Source organism: Cyprinus carpio, chromosome A10 (genome assembly GCF_018340385.1).
Source record: "Cyprinus carpio isolate SPL01 chromosome A10, ASM1834038v1, whole genome shotgun sequence".
In the NCBI taxonomy this organism is placed as follows: domain Eukaryota; kingdom Metazoa; phylum Chordata; class Actinopteri; order Cypriniformes; family Cyprinidae; genus Cyprinus; species Cyprinus carpio.
Window position 1 is genome coordinate 18,288,772 of NC_056581.1, and position 12,430 is coordinate 18,301,201.

The following is a 12,430-nucleotide window of genomic DNA, read 5'->3' on the forward strand; positions in this document are numbered from 1 at the left end:
TACTGGGGGGAAAGTATGGATTGATTATCAGTTATTTAGTTAACTAACTATGTAACTAACTAAAATAAATAAATCATGTTTTGTCAGAGTTATTTTGAGTTTACAAAATTACAGGTTTTTACAGACGCTAGGACACATTTCTCAATACTTAGTTCACTTTTGCAAAACTCTTCACACAGTTCTCCTAATCAACTTTCAGCTTGGCAAAGCAGTTCATTTCACATTCAAAATGCACTACAACTACCAAAACACTTTATTCAGGTCTCAAATCAACTCATTCTTCCAGAACACTAGCAAAGGTTGACAGCTGACAAACACACTTTGTCACCCACAAAACAATGACCTAAAAAACACTAACAACATGTAGCATTAGACAGTGTTTTCTTGTGTAAACACAGGACACATCTCTGTATATAATTCACTGCAATATATGTTACTGGAATGAATCAGACATTTTTTACATCACAATACAGAGCTATTCAGCAGTTGTCTCCTTTTGTAATGAAATTGAAAGAGTAACACCTGTGTAGATGTTCATCTACAATGAGAATCAGCTGTGGCTGGTCCAATTGTCCAATTGTTTTTATAGCATTTAATTTTAAGAATTAAAATTTATTTCATTAAAATATAACTGTAGAAATGTAGCAAATTGCTCTCTTATTCAGTTTTGTATTATGTTATTGTTTTGAACATAAGTTTAACAGTTTTGAAAACAGTATGTAACATGTGCAAATTGGCCTGTACGTACAAAGAGTTTTGGCAGTTGTTGTGTGTGAGTGAGAAAAATGAAATTCATGAAATTTGAGAGATGTAGTCATTGAATGCATTTTGTGCCAAAGCAATGATAACTGATCCTCAGTTTAGCCCACATAGACTTCTGTTGTGCTCACTGTGTGAAGAGTTCTGCAAAAGTGACCTAAGTATTGAGAAATGTATCCAATCTACTATAAAAAACTTTAAAATAAAAAAGAAACACCTGACATATTTCTGAATAATTTAATTTATTATTTAAAATTCACCCCTATATTAACTTACTTGAAAAAAAATTATGAGTCTCATACTTTTCATTGATAGAAATTAAACTTATAATTTTATACCGTACATAAATATAAAAATAATAAAATAATATAATAATGGCAATAAAACATGTTTTGTTTGAAATATATTTAGAGATTATTAGAACTAAAAAATACCTGTATTTGGTTTGTTGTGAATTTGATGTGTGTGTATGTATGTGTATGTGCAATGTCTGGTGTGTTGCTCACAACAAATGTTTTTTTCTCTGTGTTCTTATTTACTAATCTCACAACCACTTTTGTGTTCTCTTTTTTCTTATAGAGTGTGTGTGTGTGTGTGTGTGGTGTGTGTGTGTGTGTTCGGTGTTGTGTGTGTATGTGTTTGGTGTGTGTGTGTGTGGTGGGTGTGTGTGTGTGTGTGTGTGTGTGTGTGTGTGTGTGTGTGTGTGTGTGTGTGTGTGTGTGTGTGTGTGTGTGTGTGTGTGTGAGTTTGTGTGTGTGTGTGTGTGTGTTTGGTGTTGGTGTGTGTATGTGTGTGTGTGTGTGTGTGTTTATGTGTATGTGTTTGGTGTGTGTGTGTGTGTGTTTGTGTGTGGGTGTTTGGTGTTGGTGTGTGTATGTGTTTGTTGGTGTGTGTATGTGTTTGGTGTTTATGGTGTGTTTGGTGTGTGTGTGTGTGTGTGTGTGTGTTTATGGTGTGTTTGGTGTGTGTGTGTGTGCGTGTGTTTGGTGTGTGTGTGTGTGTTTGGTGTGTGTGTTTGGTGTGTGTGTGTTTATGGTGTGTGTGTGTGTGTGTGTGTGTGTTTGGTGTGTGTGTGTGTGTGTGTGTGTGTGTGTGAACATTTTTAAAGGAACAGGATCTTTTGAAGGCTCAGGAGGAGACGTCTACCTAATTTGAAGAAAGCAGTGAGACAAACTGTCATGTGATGCGTCCGGCACTAAGCAGAGACACGGCACTCAGTCCTCATCTGCATGTGACCTGCTCTAAGATCTGTTTTTCTCCATCTCAGATATGTTTAACGATCCTATACGGTAACGAGACAATCCTGAATCCGGCTTTAGCAGAGAACTTTGAACTCCGTGTTTCTTTGTTCTTGGATAACTGAAACATTGAAACAGACATGGACTATTTCAGGGCAGCTGAGCAGAATATTTCAAAACAGAGATTACAGTCAAATCACTGGAGCGGGGCAGTGCGACTTTATGTTTTTAATTAGCAAACGGTTTAATGTTTCACTTTCACAATGTCAGTAAAAGGTATTAGTGGTTGAGTGTGGGCTGAACGCTAAAGACTAGCTAATTATGTTTACCATACGGGGAGTTTTTACATTGACTTTATAGGACCTATATAACATGCATGTAATCCGTTTGTGGAAAGTTGTGGTGTAAAAAACGTGTGGATACGGGAGGGGTTCGAGGACAGAGGCATGATGTCATCACTGTCGCCATAACAACAGCTCTGATACATCACTGGCAGAACTTCTGTATGTTTTGATATGATCTCATCGACTGTAGTCACATCTACTGAGATCTCACCAAACTTTTTTCTAGGCTCGGCTGTAATAAGAACAGCGTGTTGTCCTTAAGGATGCATCCATGCTTCCCTCTGGTGTTCGCTTTGGGAAGTGCAGATCTTTTTGAGCGTGTGTGTGTGTGTGTGTGTGTGTGTGTGTGTGTGTGTGTGTGTGTGTGACAATCAATTCTAAGAAATAAATAGGAAATTATTTTTAGCATACGGATAGACAGACAGACAGACAGACAGACATATTTTTAGCATACGGATAGACAGACAGACAGACAGACAGACAGACAGACAGATAGATAGATAGATAGATAGATAGATAGATAGATAGATAGATAGATAGATAGATAGATAGATAGATAGATAGATAGATAGATAGACACACAAACTTAATTATAACATGTTGAATCTATATATAATTTTTATAACTCAAGAAATAAACAGAAAATTATTTTAACATACAGACACATATATATATATATATAATATAAAAATTATATATAGATTCAGAATGTTATAGTTAGTGTGTGTGTGTGTGTGTGTGTGTGTGTGTGTGTGTGTGTACTATAACATTCTGAATCTATATATAATTTTTATAACTCTCAAAAGTGATTCTCAATTAAATTTACTGTAATTTTTTTATGTAGTACAGTACTAATTAGTGAACGAACTCCATCGCATACCTGTAAGTAATAGGTGCGTAGAAAAAATAAGACCTGGTGGGTCGTATCAACTTTCGAACTCCCGCACACTATCTTAACTTGCAACATAAATTTTTACTCACACAACGTTTCGGTCACACGACCTTCATCAGGAGTCTAGTACAAACTACCATAACGTAATTAATTTAACATATAATAAATCAGTACATATTAGTTTTATTTTAGAATTATTTATATACGATTACAGTTTTTATTAATATTTCGAATTAACCTTTATTTTTATACTTTAATTTTTCATTTTATTTTAGTGAAATTTTGTAATTTTGTTACGTGTTTTTTTGTCATTTTGATTTTTTTTAGTAATTAATATTTAGGTTTATTTTTATTTAAATTTCAGTTTCAGTTTCAGTTTTCAAAAGTTCAGTTTTAAATTTGATTTTTAAAATTTTAAAACAGACATAATTTTAGTTCTAAAAATACAAACAGGAAAAAAACAGCCAAGAAAATTGTGCAGAACACTTAACACTTAACACAAAAAATATATATGCAGAGAGACTTAGTTTTGTTTTAATAAAAATAAATAATAATAAAAAATGAAATAAAAATGATAAAATGAAATCTAAAAAATGTATAAAAATAGAAAAAAAAAGTGTAAAAAAAACAAAAAAAAAAAAAAAAAAACCCTGAAAAAACAAGAAAAAATTGTACAAATAAAATTAACATTTTTAAGATACAAAAATAATTAAATAAAAAAACAAATAAGAAGTTCAAAAGAGTGCCAAACTGCTCAGTGCAGACACAAAACATTTTCACAGGTTTTGGGAGATTCAACCTTGTAGAAAACTAGCTTAAATCTTAAACCTGTCAGCACTTTGTGGACAGAGTATGAACATCATGGTACAATCTCCGATTACCCTTTAATAATACACGAAACAAGACACAGCCATCAAAGTGGCACGAATGCATTCTGTACATAATACAGCTGGCCGCTAGTTGCATTCATATGAGCAAACCAGACGCGTTCACATCCTTCTAAAAACAATGAAACACCTTCTGAATGCTTGGCTTCATCTCAAAGACACTTTTAAGCAGCAGTGATGGAGTAATTCCTCTCTTAGAAAGAATCTGAGAGCCGCTTCATTTATCCATGATGTCAAGAGCCAGCAATGCATGCTAAACTGCGCGTGAGGACACAAAGCCTGCAAAGCAGTGCCGTCTAGGACACTTTCGGCCTCGAGGGCCCCATTAACATGAAAGGGTCCCGAGAACTCACACAAACATGGCTGTGTGGAGTCAATTCAAAAGCCTGAACTGTTTTAGTTTATTCATCCAGCGAAGCACTTCAGGGCCTCTTTGTGAATATGTAAATTGAAAAAGAGAAATGCAATGGGCGAAAAGTGAGCAAAATGAAACGCAGAGAACAACAGAAATCCAAAGCTTATGATGATATTTACAGAGCTTGAACTGATATTGTAAGGGACTGTTCCTGACGGCCGTGAACTAGGAAAACAATATGTGGTTTAAAACCGCTTCACTGAACAATAAACAGTTCAGAAAATGAAGGAGGCACCAGTATGTTTATGAGAGAGGGGTGAATAAATATTACAGAAGGGTCAGGATGGTACTTTTTAGTTTTTTTCTTAAATATTTTAATGTGGTGCTTTTTCTTCAAGAATGTCTCGGCTTTTAGCATGCCGATGGTCACATGAAACCCTTCCAACTAGTTGTCTTAAAATTCATTCTCTTTAAAGCGCCGCCGCTGTTTTAACAAACTCACCACCTTCAAAAAAAACTATATCCTTCCTGTCATTATGCCTAATCCTCTGGTCTCAACTGATAGTTTAGTGCAATAAGAGTTATTTAGATGTTAACCATAAGGCTGCACGATTTCAAGAAATAAATCTAACTGCGATTAAGATTTAAAATGCAACATTCCAGGTTTATTGTGTTTGTTTGTAGAGCTACACAATATGGCAATTTTTTTTTTGCTTATATGACTACAATAATAATATTAATAATAATAAATATTACAATTAAACTTTTTACTGTTGTATTATTAATTAATTATTATTATTTTATTTTTCTTAAATACTATTTTTTGCATTGAAATATTTTTGTTTCAAAATGTTTACTACTAGTAGTAGTAGTAATACATGTTTATTAATATTACTAATATGTATTATTATTATTATTATTATTAATAATAAAATATCATTATTACAAATATTTTCAAAACCTGATTTTTCTGATAAACATTTATTGATTTAAAATGCAATATTCCAGGCTTCCTGTGCTTGTTTGTAGGGCTGTACAATTCACCCAATATATATATTATTATATATCTATATGACTATTAATAAAAGTGCATTATTATTAAAAAACAGCTTAACTCTACATTTCTTTCCTAAGTTAAACTAGTCAAAACTAGACAGTTTCTATAATATGATTTTCACATCCCTATTCAGCTTGACCCGAATATAAATGTACCGCTGTATATCATAACTAGACCTCTGGAGATATGAGGCTCCGTGTTTTTAATGCAGTATATGTCATGCTTGCATGTCATTAACGCTGAGTCCCCTTCTCAGCACGCTTCCCTGAGGAGAAGATTACGGTGTGGTCTGAATATTGCTTTATAAGAACAGGGTGCCAGAGATGTCAAGAGAAGCTCGAGCCGCAGTGCAACATGGGAAAACGACCCTGTGGGCTGTTTCTTTGGCATCCTGAGTGTAGAAGAGACTGTCTAAAGATCTTCCCAGATTGACAACAATGAATCAAGACTTTCAAGAGGGACATTTCGATTGCATAAGGCGCTTTGATTTCAAAACACAAGACAGGTCCTCTCTGTCTACGGCAATACTGTGATCTGAATGGAATTTCCTTTATATAAAAGACCAGACAACTTCTCGTGTTTCATGACATAATGATGGTTGATTGAATCACTGTTGCAGAAATCAGTAGACTAGCCTGCATTTATAAAAAGCTGCATGTTACAGGGACTTTACCATGATTCAGTAAGTTTTTAAACACTGAGAACAGTAAAGATAGATAGAATGATACACAGAACTATTGATAGGCAGAACAACAGAAAGACAGAATGATAGATAAAGCGATAGAGTGATAGAGTGATAGAGCAATAGCATGTTAGAGTGATAGATAGAGTGAATGATAGACATGGCCAACGAAAAAAAAAAAATATATATAGACATATATATATAGAAAAATATATACAGAAAAACATAAAACAAAAAAAAAAACAACAAAATAAACACATAAAAAAATACAGCAATAAAATTGATAGGAGCGAATTGTAGATAAATATAGAGCTAAGAGTGAAAGAGCGACAGGTAGAAATGCACAGTGCAGATAGAACAATAGAATGACCAGCAATAGAGCAACAGATAGATAGAGTGATAATAGAGCGCTAGACAGTGACAGGTAGACAAGAAAGCAATAAAAATGACACAGTGCAAATGACAGAAAAAAAAAACAATAAAACAACAAAACAAAATAACATAAATATACAGTGACAGATAGATAAACAAAAAACAGCGACAGACAGATAGACATGATAGAGACAGAGCAATAGAACAACAGAGCAATAGAGCATGATGACAAAGATAGAGCGGCAAACTAGAAACACAACGATAGAGACAGAGAGACATGTATAGAATGATAGACAGCAATAGACAGACAGACAGGACAGACAGACAGACAGACAGACAGACAGACAGATAGATAGATATAGGATATCATCATGATAGATAGATAAAAGCATCTTTACAATATGAGGTCCATCTGCACTTTAAAACAGATAGATAGATAGATAGATAGATGTAATATTGGATGTATCACCCAGCCCTTTATCAAAGCATCTTTAAAATATGAGGTCCATCTGTACTTTAAAACAGGTGAGAAGCATCATTCATCCTGCTGTGCACTGATCTTAAAATCGCAAGTCACTGCATGCTTCAAATTTGCATTCATACACCAGTTCATGCATAATCCCTCAGTCTGTGTTTAAACAACGCGGTCCACAGCGTCTGTCTTTGATCAGAGTGAGGCCTGCGAACAGAACGGACGCAATCAGATTTAAGAAATAAAGATGGACAGGGTGAATCTGCATGAATTATCGGCCCTTTGAAGTCGCAGTGGCCCCCCAGAGAAACATCCAGGTGTGAGACTTTCCACGGTCTTCGCATACCTGCATGTTTGCAAGCTCAAAAACCACAGCCTAGCAACCCCACAGAATGAAACAATGCCTGGGACTTAGTTAGTTTTAATAAAAGGGATAACATGCAGGGAATGTGAGGAAAAAAAGTCTAGAAGTCCTCTCAGAAAAACGCTTTCAACCCGAAACGCTCGATCTAAATGACAAAGAGATAAAAAAAAGCACATTTAAACGGATAAAGACTAAAACCCTCCAAAAACAACGGCGAGCGACTGCAAGGCCTTTCAGCGTGTTTTTGTGCGGCTGCCGCACGTGTTTGGATGCACAGCGCTGCTCCCACAGTTTTCTCCTTCCCATGGGCCCTCTAAAGGGGCAAAACACGACACTTGTGCCAACATGGACATCTATGTGAGGCTGGGAAGGGGAGAAGGGGAGGTCAGCGCTGACAGAAGTAAATAGCATTCTCAGAGCAGCCGCTGTTACTGAGCCTTAATTAAAGCCGACCTCAGCTGGCGACCCCACCGTGACGAAACAGCGGGACTATTGCTATGACCCTGCCCTGCACGTCACCTCCATGCATCTTCACTCCACTGCACTGCACTGCGGTACACCACACAGCACTACGACAAATATTTAACAAACATGCAACATTAACTAATTTTTTTTTGGCCATTATGTTTCCTAAAGATCTCAGCAATAGACCCATTTTGATTCATTACCACAAATCAGTTCTTTTAAACTGTTTGTTTTAATGAATGGGTTCAATTGATTCATTCGCTTCATCACTTATGGTAATACACCAAGAAATACATGCAGGAATATACTGCTATTTATTACTATATACAATTATACCGATGCATAATATATCCATTTTCCTTCCTTGTATGCATTGAATGAAAACAAAAACCGTGGACGGTCCAATGACAATTACACACACACAATGTTTTTTTGCTATAATTTTTTTTAATTTTAGTATAAAATATGAATGATTATTATATATGATGATGATAAAAATGACAAAAAAGGCAAAAAAGCCTTAAAATAATACAAAATATAAAATAATTAGTTTATTTTATAGACATATAATATAAAAATATATAAATAAAATATACATTTTAGTATTTTTTAGTATTAAATTATATATTTTTTCTATTTTAAGTTGCTATTTATTGATATAATTGGTTAATATAGCACACAATTCTTTTGCATTAATAAATAGTTCATTCATTTATTATATATTATATATCTTATAATATAAGATAATTATATATATACAATTACAATAATAAAATGCTGCAAAAATCAAACATTATCACAAGGCTGGAAAAACAAAACAATATTGAATTAGTTTTTTAGTCATACCGCTCAGCTCTGACACCAAGTCCTCTGAGAGAAAAACATATTGAATCTGCATCTCCACGAACACAAACACTTCAAACCATGCATAAATACAGCTAAAAACACTGATGTCTCAAGTCTTTCAGCATCGCAGGAGAATGCTGATGAAGCAACGCTCGTCTGCGTTCATTTGCCTTCTCTTCACATTCATCACTCGCTGTGGCCTCTCATAAAGGGTTGAGAGGCGTCTGAGTGTGTGACGAAGAGGAAAAACATCAACAGCTTTCAATCAACACAAGGACTTACAAGCAGTTTAGCATTCTGTCGCTCTTGCCTGGCTGTCAGGTGTGAAGTACTGACTTATTGAGCAAGTTTCCCCACAAAAAGGCCATTTTACACTCTACTGTGTCTTTTTCCTTGCATTTAAGAGAAATTCAGAGCTGTCCAGTCCAGATTAAAAAACAAACACTTAGAAATGTCTGAATTTCATTCATTAGATCAAGTGTGATCTTTGCTCAAGACTAAATGAAACTCAATATTAAAATGTGGCTTATAATTCAATCTACACCATTTATTATTGATTAAGAAGAGGTGTTTCAAAATGATCAGACTTTGGTTTTGCCACGGAATGTGATCAAATTGACTATTAAAATGCATACACTCATGAACAAAAGTTTTGTGTTGATAAGATTTTTGAAAGAAGTCTTTTCTAATCACCAAGGCTGCATTTTTTTGATCAAAAATACAGTAAAAACAGTAATATTGTGAAATATTATTACAAACCAAAATAACTGTTTTCTACTTGAATATATTTTAAACAATAATTTATTTCTGTGATTCAAAGCTGTATTTTCAGCATCATTACTCCAGTCTTCAGTGTCACATGATCCTTCAGAAATCATTCCAACAGATCAGTTAGAAAACAGCTGCTTTTTAATAATTTTGTGGAAACCACAATTTTTCAGGATCTTTTGATGAAAAGAAAAGTGCAAAATAGCATTTATTTGAAATATAAATCATTTGTAACATTATAAATGTATTTACTGTGACTTTTGGTCTATTTAATGGATCTTAGCTCAAAAAAAAAAACTCTTTAAGTTTATGTTTTGAACAATAGTGTTTATTTAAACTGAAGGAGGAACTTGCACCATCACACCATGCAGTATCAGAATAAAATAAATAAAATAAAACAGAATAAAACCAATCAGAACACCTTAGCAACTGCCTTATCATCCAACCAATCAGAGCACTAAAACTCAAATACTAGTAAAGTTTTTACCAACCATAATATCGCTTTGAAAAATCTGCTTTTATTGCTATATTTTTATTCTCTACATGAACAATCGTATAATTTCAATCAATTTTTACTTTTTAAATTATTTTAATTGAACTGAATTGAATTTAATAACTCAACTGAATAAATATTTTTTTTAAAGGAAAATCTAAGACAAAGTATACACTGCAATAAATCCCTGAAATATAAAAGAGAAACTAATTTTGCTTCTTGGCAAAGTCATAACTTCATATTTGTTTGTTTATTTGTGTTTTTTCTGAGACTTTTGGCAAAAAAGCTCTGCATATGCGTAACAGGAGAAAGCTGCAGTGTTCCAGGCCTGTAAAGTGAGTGGAATGTTGCTGTTATTGCAGTTATTGTCCTCGCAGCACAAGTTTGCCGTTGAACCCGTCCAGGATTTCCACAACAAAACAGCAGCTCGGCCCCACACCCACTACTTCCTCCTATTCTGTTCCAAAAGGAAGCACAGCCTCTGCAATACTCGTTCCCACAAAACTTCCTCGGCTAGATCCCGAGCGCTGCTCTTGTGGCGCTGGTTAGTTCGAACACTCCCCTGTCGTGTCTCATACGAGCCCGCTGTACATAAAGAAAACAACTTCACACGTTTTGGTTGAGTAAAATGGAACCCATGTTTCTGCCCTTTTCTCTGTGCCAAGCGAGAAAGTCCCGCCTCTCTGGCTCCATGCAACAAATTAGAAGTCAGAAAGCAGAAGATGGGCAGCAATGCATAGAGAGGTTAACGCTCCTCGCTGGGTTTGGGTTTTGCCACATGTGCTTTGGTTCGGGGAAGAGAGGACTGTGTGGTCAGAGCGAGACCAAACCGAAGTACCACTCAAGCCTGCGCAAAACGCTCTTCTCTCAGAGCATTGAGGCGGTTTATGAATGACAAAAAAGCCCATTTCAATATTTTCAGCTCTTATTAAAGCCAACATGTTTGCGTGATTACAAAATACTTTCGACTAGAGCTGTTAAGATTGCACACATGTGTGGGTCGCCCGGTTCAAAGCAGAACAAAAACGAGATTTTGATAAACAACCTAAATTGATATAATATAAATATGCTGGCTGACATGTTTATCCAAAGCAACTTATGATACACTAATTTCAGGTGCAGTACAAGCTCAAGAACACTGATGTCACCAGATATGAGCAGGATATCAACAACTCTACCGTTACTCTGTCACACCTGTGTAAGACTGAACCTGCAACATTTCTATTAGCAGCACAGAACTAACCGCTAGGCTACAAACACCCAGTATGAGACATAAGGACTTCATACAGTATCGTTCAAAAGTTTGGGGGAAGAAATCGCTTCTGCTCAGCTCGCCAAGGCTGCATTTATCTGATCAAAATCAGTAATATTCTGAAATATTTTTACAATTTAAAATAAGTGTTTTCTATGTGATTATCTTTTAAACTGATTTATTCCAGTGATGCAAAGCTGAATTTTCAGCATCATTACTCCAGTCTTCAGTGTCACATGATCCTTCAGAAATCATTCTAATATGCTGATTTGCTGCTCAAGAAACTGTATTATTATTATCAATGTTGAAAACAGTTTTGCTGCTTTATAATTTTGTGGAAACTGTGATGCATTTTTAACATGATTCTTGAATATAAAGTTCAAAAGAACAGCATTTATTTGAAATAGAAGTCTTTTTGCAAAATTATAAATGTCCTCACTGTCATTTTTAATCAGTTTAATGCATCCTTGCTGAATAAAATATTAACATCTTACTGACCCCAAACTTTTGAATAGTAGAGTAATGACTTGTAGTCAAACAAAAAGGTTTTTTAATGGCAGATACCGATGTAAATGATGGCAAATAATATGTATACTATATGCTGAAATGAATCGAAAACTTATTTTACTCAATATGCACACAAATGAATAACAGAAATGTTTATAATTTGTTGACACAAGCAGAAACTAATCTCTATAAGGCTAAATATCGGCTAATAAGTCATCCGAACCAGTTTATCTATAACTAGCAATGACTGAAGAATCTAACATTACGTCTGTGATCTGTAGGAGTTAAAAGAAAAATGATGCAGAACTGCAACTGGTGATATAAATATAGTAAATATTATCAAACATGTTTTGTGGAACTGCGTCAGAAACTGAATCCAACTACAGTACTTGTAACTTGTAGTCAAACAAAGGTTTTGAACGGCAGATACTGATGTAAATGATTGCAAACAATACATACATTAACTGCTATAATGAATCAAACACTTATTTTACATATGCATGCAAAAAAAAAAATGCATATACTTCACCGACACATGAAGAAACTAAATCAGTAAGGTACTCACCAATGCTAATCTTCTCTACATGGACAAATATTGTCCAGTTAAACATATCTTGTGGGAACTAATGTCAGAAACTGAATCTGACTAATCAAATTCTCTCTCTATAATTAATCTA

The 12,430-nt window shown here is 34.6% G+C and overlaps 1 protein-coding gene across 1 annotated transcript in view; it reads right to left on the minus strand.

The window, feature by feature from the left end:
• Positions 1–12,430, minus strand: part of LOC109100437 (tetratricopeptide repeat protein 28-like) — a 259,672-nt gene that overhangs the window by 235,083 nt on the left and 12,159 nt on the right. The gene's annotated exons all lie outside the window — the stretch shown is intronic.